Here is a 10,043-nt window from a genome sequence, read left to right on the forward strand (position 1 = left end):
TTTTCCCCAGACGCCAAACGAGCCTTCCGGGAGACCCCGAACATGCGTAACTAGCTCGATTTGCCCGCGTAGTCTCGCTTGATAAGTTGAACCCGGTCGGTACTTTAATCTTCTAGATCACTTACCACTAGCGTATTTCTTGAGAACTCGGAGTTGCACAACGTTCACAGCACTACCTGGATCAACAAGCACACACTTAATGTTAAAATTAGAAGTTTGAAGGGATATTACCAGTGTGTCAGCGTGTGGACCATCGACATTCCTTTCTTTGACAGCTTCGAACGTAACGGGGTCCTCGGGATGGTTTCTTCCTCCTTTTTTGGAAGGATATGGTTTGTTGTCGTAAGGATCTTGGGTTATCGTCCCGGCGGCCTTTGCCTCAAAAATCACATTAATCGTGCCCGGGCGTCCGCATTTTATCTCGAGTCCCGACTTCCTTCTCCCAAGTGTATTTAGACTGGTTGCTTAGAAACTCTTTCAGGTGTCCCCTTCACAATAGGTCCGCTACCTCATAATGCAAATGTTTGCAATCCTCGGTCAAGTGTCAGACATGTTGTAGAACGAACTACGGAAGTTCTACGTCGGCCTATTTGGGCCAGGAACGCGTTGCCACCAAAAACCTTGCTTACCTTCATTTTTTTTTCGTGGGCATGACCGGCCCCAACTTCCACATTGAAATTATATGATGCCACGCTTGGGGGCCTAAGTCCGTGATGCACGCCGGGCCTAAGTCCACCGAGGGTTTCTTTGAAATTTGGCATTGAATATGCAAGGGCATTTGTTGATCCCCGCACGTTCTGGGAGGGGGACAAGCCGCATATGGTTCATAACAATCTCATAGGTTTCTTTGTTTGAGGGTGGGCATTTACGGTGCCTCACACTACTTATTTTCCTTACGCCGAGGTCCGATTCGAGTGTCATGTCTCATTCTCATCTGGCTTAGACCGTTGTTAACCTCGTTCAAAGACTTAGCTAGGAACTCCTTCGTTTTCTTTCAAATTTCTCGATGCCTTCCGATCCATCATCGTTCAATCTATCCGCGAATGCCGCAACGGCCAGTCTTCAAAAAAGATGAAGTAGCAAGAAAGCATCCTCATCATAAAACTCTCTCCACATAGTTGCATGAGCGACTCATCATTCTTCTCGCTTTATAGCAAAGATGTCCTATTTGTGCATCTCGACCTTCGAGCCGCATTTAGCTTTTAGAACGTATTTGCAAGAGCGACAAAAGAGCCAATAGAGTTTTCGGGGAAAGAGATTGTACCAAGAAAGCACTTTGATGAGCGTGTGTTGGAATTTTTTCTCAAGACTAATTCGATCTCATGTCGTTTGAGGTCGTGTCCGTTGATGGCCGTCGAAGATCGTTATGCTCTTCGGATCCGTGGTTCCATTATATTTAGGAATATCCGCATTTTTGAATTTCTTTGGGATGAGCGCGGGAGCACTTGGTTTGTATGGAATCTTTCCATTTTTCCTCACTTCACGCCTTTTAAGACAAGTAAGCCCCGGTATTTGGCTTATTCAAGCCGTGGAGCTCTTTTTCTAATTTGATGACCTTGCTAAGTCTCCGAGACTTTTTATCCGGTTCCAGCCCATCCGCCCGTGTCCACCCCGGAGTCCTGGTGGGCTTTGATAACCCATGGCTTATCCGTAGGGCATTCAAACTGCCATTCCCCACCTACGCGACTCCACGCAGCTTCTCCATGTTTCCCCATCATAGGCGTTGTTCGATTTAGAACTCACGTTGCAGAGTTACCTCCTACGGGTGATCTTCCATTTTTGTATTCTTTCCACCCCTTGTGCGAGGGCGCGCTTTTCCTTTTTTAGAATAACGTCCCCGAGGAAGCTCATCCCTCGCTTCTCGTCGATCGGTCGTGACGGTCTTTCTTCCGTCAGCTACATGGCTGTGTCGTGGTGGCGTTATCTCCTCCCTTTCTTCCCCGCACTCCAACTCCGGTTGATTTTCCCGACAAAGCTCGTGGTTCCTTATCCGCAGTGAGCGGGGTCCTTCGTCCCTATTAGGACATGCCCCGACTTGTCACAATGCTGTGCATGATCGTGCGCGTTTTCTCTTCTTTTTTCTTTTTGATAGAATGTGACTCCGTACCTGGCGAGACTTTTAAGGTTTTATTCTTTTTTAGGTCGTGACGACACCACAATTGTCTATCCCTACGCATACACACAATCTATTTTTCGGTGAAATCAGGTTTAACCAAAAAATCAAGTGAGAGATTTGTTTTCTAAGGGTTTGAAGACAAGTAGATATATCTAACCCCGAGAACTCCTTTTGGCTTAGCTCCGGTCCTGTGAGAAGTTTAGGTTGTGATATAGTTTATTGAACAAATGTAAATAATACAATATGATCAAAACAAGATAAAAATGATCCGAAAGTAATAATTCCATATATATATGCCTCGTTCTCTTAAGAATAGATCGATGTTTACAAGAGTGTACGTTTACAAGAATGTGTGGGAAAGAAGATAATCCTTTCTTTTCTCCCAAGTCTCTTTATATAAGCCAAAACAAGACTTTTCCGACCCTAACGTTCGGTGATGTGACGTGATGGTACTCAACGCGCGCTCGCTACGACACACCGATCGAGGCCCGCGCATACGACCCGAGTTGGGCGGGATGTGAGGACACACGCTTTGCCCATCGTGACCTTCATTCTTCCCCTCGCCTTGGTCTATCTAAGCCTCTCCTCCACTTTTCATAATTCCCAAGTGCGCTACGACGTGACCTTTCCGTCACCCCAACGTATATACATGTGGTGGCACTTTGTCCAATGACTGCTAATGTGATAGGAGTTGGTGAGAATGGGAACCAATGGACAACCCCCGTGATTGTAATGGGTACCCGGTTCGGACACGCTTTTACCCCCATACACACAACATTAGAAGTTGCATCCAAAAAGTTCGCACCTAACTCTAGAAAAATAAATCAAAAATTAGCAAAGAGAAATTGCAAAATTATACTTCTAAATGTGAGTTACAAGGGAAAAAAATCCGCAGTTTCATCAAATTTAACAAATAAAATTTGTTAAATATTTGCGATCTAACTCATTCCGTGCTTATTTGCTATTCCAAGGACTTATGATCTATCAACATCAACTGTTGTTAAAGATTTTCGATCATGGTAGGCTGTCGCGAATTGTCTTCTTCAGCACTAAGGTAATGCTTCACCTTGATTCAACTATTGACCATGATGCCAAGCTTGGAAAGGCAATGTGAGGTAAAGCAACCGTACTCTTGAGTCTTGGTTTACTTCCACCAAGTCACTCATTGGGTCATAATCACATACAATGAGTTAATTGGATAAAAGGAGAAATATTCATTCATTAAAAACTAAATGTAAGTTGATCAAGGTGTATTATAAAATTAAGCATTCGCATCCTATGAGAATGCCACTTAAGCGTGTTAGTTGTTAGTTGCTTCAAGACAATGACATTCAACCCCCACCATACTCCCATAGTATGTCTTTAAAAGAAAAACTAAAGTTGCTTGCCACTAGAAAAGATTATTACTTCCTGCAAGACTTTGACATTCATCCCACCCCCACCACCCCCATAGATGTCTTAAATGAAAAAGCAAAAGTTTCAGGTGTGGAGTAAAAATGTCTAGATAAGCACAATAACAAACCTAAACTATTTTGATAAAAATAAAGGACGTAAGACGTAGACGATGGAATTCAATAATTTGTAGGGTATCGTGCACGTTGGAGTCTCAAACGGGACTAGTTGGAGGTAAGGCCGTCCAAAGGTGACGGGATATTCCGTAGCGTCCCGTCCCATTCCGTCCTCGTCCCAGCGGATGGCGATGGACTGTGTGTTTCTCGTTCCCCTACTATCCCGTCCCGATCCCCCGTATCCCCTTAAGTCTGTCTCCCTTCCCGTCCCCTCCCACTTAAATTAGAAAAATCATGTTTGTATGTTTTAAATTAGCAATGTTATCAAGTTAAGTTTGAATTATGTTAAATTGTATCCATTTACCAAATTATCTAGTCTTGAATCACACTATCATCTTTTCATAATTTTAGTGCTTAAATATTTAAATTAATACAAAAAACAATCTCACTAAGCCCCCTTCCCCTCCGTAAGCTTAGTGGGATGTTTCGTCCCCCCCCTCCCCTTAAGTTTGTCCCCGTCCCTTCTTGTCCCTTAAATCATCCCGTCCGATCGGATAACCTTAGTTGGAGGGGCGAGGCTTATTTCGTGTGTGCTTCCCGTATGATGTCGCCGTGTTATCGAAGGTGGAGTTAAGATTTAAAACCTACGCATTTGAATTCTAGTCCTTTGGAAGTTATTCGGTTCTAAATTAATAATTTATATATAATATATTCAATTGATTTCTTAAAATAAATATAGAGTCCGGACCAAAACTATTGATTCGATCGAACCGTGACATGTATTCTAGCTCGCCCCGACGGTCACGAGCCATGTGACTAGTCGAATCACTGTGTTAGCTCGTACTTGTCATTTCGTGCTTGCGAGGCTAGATGCAATCTAAGGGTGGGCATGATATGGTATGGTACAAAGATTTGAAAGTTCGGTATGGTAATTTCGGTTTTCGATTTCTAAAAATACTATATCATTATCATACCAAATTAATTCGGCATGGTTTGGTATTTTTAAGTTCGGTTTCGATATTTTTGGTGTACTAAAATCGGTATCATAGTTTGTTCAACTTCGGCTTACATATGCTCATATCGAAGAGATTATGACTTCGGCTACTCAAAAAACGTCTCAATTATATTGTACTAACAACTTACACATGCAAAATTATTCAAAAGAAAATACAAACAATCCCCTTCGTAAATTAATTACACAAAAAAGACATTTAAATCAAGATAGAGTAGATAAAGTTCCAAAGTTTAAACAATTAGTTTTCTAATAATACTTGTTTATATATTTGTTAGTATTACAATACTAAGATATATGAATTGTATGTGTAACCATATACTTCGAGATGGTATTTGGTACTTCGGTATTTTCTTTATGAATACCAAATACTGAATACCATACCGAATACTAAACTTTTTTAAAATGCATATCAAATACAATACCACATATCATAATACCGAAACCGCGGTATAATTTTTTTTAATTTCGATATGATAATCGATATCTACCATTACCATGCCCCTAATGCCATCTATGGAACTAGGTGCTGAAAGGCTTCCTGCAATGCCAGGAAGTGGGTCGTGGAACATTCTACCCCACTAATTTCATTGCGAGATATATAGTCAGGAACTCTTGACATCCACTCTGTTTCATTGGAAACTCTTGGTCTTGGTGCTCTTTCCTTGAAGCATGGGCCACTTGATTATCAAGTATGGCTTCTACCAGCTGACCTTGTTTATTGGGATTGGAGAGACGGATCCACCTTGTGTTCTTGAAACAAACTTACATGGAAAACAATGTGAATCTTTCACTAAACTGGATAATTTATTCTGTATGCTACGTCTGCTACATGCTTAACAATTTGTAGAGGTCCAATAATCTTATGCAACAATCTATGAAGCGGCTATTCGTATTCTACGTTTTTGTATTCGCTTTTTCATGGTTACTACAATAATAACATACTCAATGTAACCTCACAAGTAGATCTCGGAAGGGTAGGATGTACACTAACTTTACCCTACATTTGTGGATCAGAGAGGTTGTTTCTGAAAGACCCTCGGCTCAAAAGGAAAAGAGAAAAGAAAGAAAAGGAATATAAAAGAAAGAAATTCGATACAAATACAAAAAAGTATGACAACAAAGTAACAAGATACTCCCTTCGGATTAAAAATATTGTCCACTTAGCCATTTGCACACCCCTTAAAAAATTACTAACTCCTAAAAAAAATAGATAATTTAACTAAATTGTCCCTAATTATATAGGTATTGGGATTTGCTACATAGGGTAAATCTAAAAAAATAAGGTTTATATTTTCTTGATTTGATAAATGGACACTTTTTGACCAAAAAAAAAAGGGTAAGTGGACACTCATTTTTATCGGGAGAGAGTACTCCCTCCGGATAAAAAAAAAAGTCCACTTAGCCATTTGCACACTCCTTAAGAAAATACTAACTCCTAGACAAAAATAGGTAATTTGACTAAACTACCCCTAATTAAATAGGCATTGGGATTTGATCATATAACACTTAATAGGGGCAAATATGAAAAAACAAGGTTAATTCTTTCTTGATTTGCTAAGTGGACTTTTTTTTTATCCAAGAAAAAAAGACTAAGTGGATTCTTTTTTTATCTGGAGTGAGTATAAAGTATGACACGGTTACTCTAAACAATATTTTGCTTCCATTCCCGACAATAGCTTTTGGATAGGTTTTTGAACACTTTAAGGCAATAATAATGTGTTGTATAATGGCAATTTCTGTTTTACCCCGAAATTGGATAATAAGTTGAATTTGTAAATGAGGTATAGGATATGTGGCACTTTAAACTGTTTTTTGATAAACGAAGAATGTATATGTATGTTTGCTTATAAATGACTTAAGTGTAAGTAAATCAATATGGTAATGATTTGGACGAATGTGTTGGGATTATGGATTTGAGCTAAGATCTTTGTGTATATTTCCGTGCAATATTGAATAATATGATTCAGTGAATTATATAGCTATAAACCGGACCAAAATCAGAGAGAGTAAGGGGAGAGAGAAAGCTTCAATATATATTCAAATACAATGTTTTGGATCTGAAAAGCCAACCCCTAAAAATAAGGAAGTGCCCCCTATTTATAGTTTTCCTCTATGGGCCCTTCATCATCATGGCCTTTTTAGAAATAAAAAAGCCCTAATATGGATAAGGTTGGGTCATACGGTCTGACACCCGTACGACTGACAGAAACAGGTGACAGAACGATTTCCACACGTGGCGATCGAATAACTGATTAACCGGACCAACGGCCACGATCAGAACAGTCATCGAGAAACCGGGCTAACGGCCACGACTAACTCGCCTATGTATGAACCTAATTAACGGCCACGATCAACTCGGCCATGGAGAAACCGACCAACCGCTTAAGAAGTTATCCCCGGATAAATCGGACCCTACGATTTTCTTCAAACTTCTTCTGACCAAGCACTACTGGTGCAATACCCTCGGTCTGAGCACTTGTGTTTGTCTTCTTTCTTTTGTCGGCCCCCGGTCTCACCGGACAAACGCTAACCCGATTTTTACCGTATACAGATAGTCCCCACACTTTCCGGATCGAGGCTTTGCCGGAGTAACGGGAAGTGGATGGATCACGAAACCGGTGGTTCTGTAGGCTCGTTCTTATCTTCTCATTTTGGCGGGAACAGCTGTCACATCCTTCTGCCATCTGCCACGTGTCGCACCCCGAACGGCCAATCTCTGCAACCGCCGTTACGCATGTCTTTTTAAATCATGTCTCATTAATTATGGGACACGTGGCGTCCTCCGGTTGGTCGGGATTTGTAACCGCCCCAGACCCATGCCTATATAAGGCCTTTACCGCCTTCCTTTCTTCACTTTCACTTCTTCATTTCCACTTCTTTACCTCTGTTTTTTCACCCTCAGTTCATTATCTTCGCTTTCCTCGTTGATTCAACCATTTTAATACCCATATTTGTTGCTTGAATTTGTTTGCAAGAAACTCGTTTCACTCAAGCGCTGATCTTTGATTGAAGGCGTTACTTCATCCCTTCATTTCGCAACTTTCATTTCCTTCACTTGTTGTTTCCCTTTTCTTAACTTCTTACCTTTTATCAAATTTTCAATCTCCTTTTCATCTATTACGAATGTCTGCCAACACCGAAACCACTTCCCAAGACGTTCCTTCGATTTCTTCTCAAGGAGCCGAGCCGGTATCTCAACCGAGGGAAAAAACCATAGCCGAGCCTACGGCTTTAGATATAGTACCATCCAAGCCCAACTTCAATAAAGAATTCGAAGCCGAGAAACCTTCCTTGGTTGCGGATAGAGGGTATGACGTAAGGCGATATCCCTCGTCCGTTACCGAGGACAAGCTTGATCAAGTCCGGGTTGACTGTGGATGGGATAACCATCCGGTGCAGGTGTTTGCCCCCGGCCCTGATGAATCAATTACCGATCACAGGGAGGGCTTCTTATATGTCTACACCTACCCCTTCACGCTCAAGCTCGAACCCTCAATCGATCAGGTTATATTGGAGATGTGCCGGACTTATAATGTGACCCTTGCACAAATTGGTCCGATAATCTGGAGGACGGTAGCTTGCCTCCGGTTGTTGGCCAATAATGCCAACAAACCATTCACGATGACACATTTGATTCGCCTATATTCCCCGAGACTATTCTAGGGAGGCGTAATAAAGCTCGCCAAGCGAGGCCGGAACTCGATCTTCTCCAAAATGGATGAAGACAGAGACCGAGGCTGGTTAGAACGCTTCGTCCGGGTGAGGACCACAGACATTATCCCGGAGGAATACATGCCCTTCCCGAAAAAATGGAATGATAACCGTAAGTTTCTCGGTTCCCCCTTTATTAATTTATCCTTGGATTATTTCATCTAATCCCTTGTTTACACTTCCTTTTTTTTTCAACAGCCGTGACATGGATACCTCCGGCCGTTCCACACATGAATGAGTGGGTTGAGGTGCTCCTCGACCAGCATACACACGAAGAACTGACATGGGGAATCCTATCGCGTGACCGATGGGTTGCCCAAAATCATGGTAACACTACTTTTGAGCATGAACATTGCGTATCTTCTGCCTTCTCTTCTTTCTATAACTTCTTCGATATTTTAGGTTTACCGAAGGGCTCAGTGAATCCTAGACCGGGGGTAGCAGCTGAGCAAGCTATGCCGGCACCAGCATTCGATGCAGCCGGGTCATCCCGTATCATTGCTGCTGCCAGCAAAAGACGAAGGAAGCCCTCGGACAAAGGAGAGAAACTGAGGAAAAGGGCCAGGAGCATCGTTCGGTCTCTAAGAGATGAAGAGCCCGACCTGTTTATTCACCGGGTTGGCGTGACCCCGTCCTTTGAGTCAGTCCCGGAGGAGGAAGTTACCGCTCCACCTCCTTCAGCCGAGGAGATACCTTCCGCTCCGGCTCAGCTAACAAGTGGGGAAGAAATACTTTACCCAATACCTCTAAGGCCCATTGAATTAGTTGATATTTCAGGTGATGCCTTTTCTGAAGAGATTCCCCTGCAAAGATCGAGAAGATCCGGACCTGAATCGACTGTTGAAGTTGGATCAAGAGCTGAGTCGACGCCCGGTACTGAGGCCCCAACGGATACTGGCTCATTGCCTACCGAGGACCCAACTATCGGATTCGAAGCCTCTATTCCTACCGAGGCTGTTGGTGCTGTTCCGGCCTCACCTACTGCTCCGAGGTCGGACAACCTCGACGAGATGTTTTTGGATACACCTTCTGCAACCGAGGAAGCTGCGAGTTTCGGACATCTCCCAATTTCTCGAGCCACGAGGGCAGCTAGCCGGTCTACTGAAACTGGAGCACAGGAGAGCCTAGTGCGCACCTTTTCGGCTCCAAACGTGGAACCTAGAAGGACCAGATCGGCTGTGGTTACTGTTCCCAAGGACTGCAGCTTTCTGTCTCGCCCGGTGGGAATAGCGAGCTATTTAAGGCCTCTTGTTTTGGACTCGAATAAAAGGAAGATGGCCGAAGTCCCCTGGCAGTGCCTAATTAACGAAGGCATGCATGTGGGCAATCGGGTAAGCTTATCAGCCTGTCCTCGCATAATTAGATGTGAATTTTAGTTTTTCGTCTAACTTCTCCGTTTCTTTTATAGAGTGTGGTGCTTGTTAATGAAGCCTTTATCCGTGCCCAGTAAGAGGTAGATGACCTTAGAGGCCAGCTGGAAGCCCAAGGTCGGGAAACAGAGAAGTTCCAGCACCTTTTGCAAGTAAAGGAGGATGAACTGAGCCGAGCAGTGGCCCTAACCAACCTTCAGCCCGAGCTTGATGCAACGAAGGGTGAGAACCTTCTATTAAAGGGCGAGCTAGCCGGGATTGTGGAGAGGAACCGGCTTCTGGAGGAGGAGAAAATCGGTCTCAGTCAAGATAACGCTCGGTTT

The sequence above is a fragment of the Lycium ferocissimum genome, chromosome 11 (assembly GCF_029784015.1).
Source record: "Lycium ferocissimum isolate CSIRO_LF1 chromosome 11, AGI_CSIRO_Lferr_CH_V1, whole genome shotgun sequence".
NCBI classification, from domain to species: domain Eukaryota; kingdom Viridiplantae; phylum Streptophyta; class Magnoliopsida; order Solanales; family Solanaceae; genus Lycium; species Lycium ferocissimum.